Below are 1,802 nucleotides of genomic sequence, written 5' to 3' on the forward strand. Positions count from 1 at the left end.
TGTCGGGTTCTGGGAGCCTGTCTCTTTTCTGCTTGCTGCTAACCTTATTCGTCCAGCAGAGGGTGTCGAGCTACAGGAGGAATGTGGACAGGTGTTTCCCATCTTCTGATCGCCGTGTACGCTACTTAAGCCGTGGCTGCCTGCTACTCGTCGCCTGAGTGTTGAGCCTATGTGGTAATCATCTCGAGCCAGTTTTTGGGTTTTGATCTGCTCTGTTCCTTTCTGACATTTGTGTTTTCGCCTTAGGTATCAGTAACCTTGATGTCCATCGATCTCTTAACTATTCCTCGAGCGCTTGGAGCCTTTTGGATTACCTGTCTGGAATTCTACGTACACTCCTGGACTGAGCAATCTTCACCTTTTACTGGATCTGTGCTACATTACGACAAGCGTACTTCTCCTGCAGACCTGTCCACCCTCCTACGTAACTCCTGCTTCACCTTCCGCTCGCTTTCCACAGAAAGCACGTTTCGCTGTGAGCTCTACTTCAGTTCTCCTAAACCCCGTCTCCCCTGGCGGATTCCGTTCACTCTCTAGTAAGAGCATTTATTTATATTCATGATATTTATATTTATATATTTATATATACATTGCCGTCCTGTTTTCTTATCAGTTCTTTTTTCTCGCACAGTTGGAGAGACCAGATCCCTGTCATCCCTGTGTAGAATTTAGAAATAATAAACTTCTTTTCACCGTTTGATGCTCTCTACTTGTGTTCTTTCTGCATGTGGGTCAGATCAGTGTCAAAAATTATGTCAGAACACTCAGGCCAGACAGACCCAGCAGAGAGTCTCAGTAGAACTCTATCTGAACACTCTCACCAGATTCACTTTCATGACTCTGCTCTTTGTTCTCTTTCTGAACAGATCCAACGGAATAATCAGCAGCTAGATCATATTGTCTCGCTACTCCAGCATTCTTTAAGTCCTCAGACCTCCGGTTCTTCTGAGGGCGCTGTAGCAGCTTCTACTTCTCAACGTCTTTCACACTCACGTGACGTCACTTCCCCTGTTCCGGAGAAGTTCTCTGGTGACATTGATCATTGTAAGGGGTTTTTGTTACAATGTACTCTTGTCTTTAACTGCTCTCCTGCTAGTTTTCCCCATGATGATGCTAAGATTTCTTATATACTGGGATTACTTACAGGGAGGGCCTTACGTTGGGCTGAGGCTCGTTTTTTTGACTGTAATCAGTTTGATTGCTCTTTTGATGACTTCATTCTTGAGTTTAAGCTGGCTTTCTCCTCTGAGACCGACCAGACTAGCGTGTCTCGCCAGTTGTGGGCCTTAAATCAGAGAAATAGACCAGTCTCTGATTTAGCCCTAGAATTTCGTACTCTTGCAGCTGCTTCCGGCTGGAATGATAGTGCTCTTAGAACAGCTTTTTTCCAGTCCCTAGATGAGCCACTGAAGGATGAATTAACCTTGATTGATGAACCTAAGACCCTTAATGAGCTAATTTTGTTAGCTACACGGACTGACAGTCGTATGCGTGAGAGAAGGAGAGCCCGTTCTGAGCATTTCCGGGCTCGTTCTTTTTCTGCAAGATCACCACCCAACGCTAGGTCTCTTCCTCAAGTAGTTCTGCCTGAACCTGAATCCATGTTGATAGGTCGCACTCGCCTTACCCCTGAGGAGAGACAACGTCGTAGACAGGGGAACCAGTGTTTTTACTGTGGTTCATCCAATCACCTTATTGCAGCTTGTCCAACCTGTCCTACCCGGCCAAAAGACAGGGTCCGCTAGTTTTTTCGGGGGAGCTAACGGACCACTTTAATGATTTTGAAGCCCCTAGATTTTCCC

At 45.9% G+C, this 1,802-nt stretch overlaps 1 long non-coding RNA gene across 1 annotated transcript; it reads left to right on the forward strand.

Moving 5' to 3' along the window:
- The first annotated feature begins 286 nt into the window (after window positions 1-286).
- Window positions 287-697, forward strand: LOC124873341. The gene is made up of 2 exons (XR_007039502.1): window positions 287-536; window positions 632-697. It is a non-coding gene; the product is annotated as an uncharacterized LOC124873341 (long non-coding RNA).
- The last annotated feature ends 1,105 nt before the right edge of the window (window positions 698-1,802 follow it).

The sequence above is a fragment of the Girardinichthys multiradiatus genome, chromosome 9 (assembly GCF_021462225.1).
Source record: "Girardinichthys multiradiatus isolate DD_20200921_A chromosome 9, DD_fGirMul_XY1, whole genome shotgun sequence".
NCBI lineage: Eukaryota > Metazoa > Chordata > Actinopteri > Cyprinodontiformes > Goodeidae > Girardinichthys > Girardinichthys multiradiatus.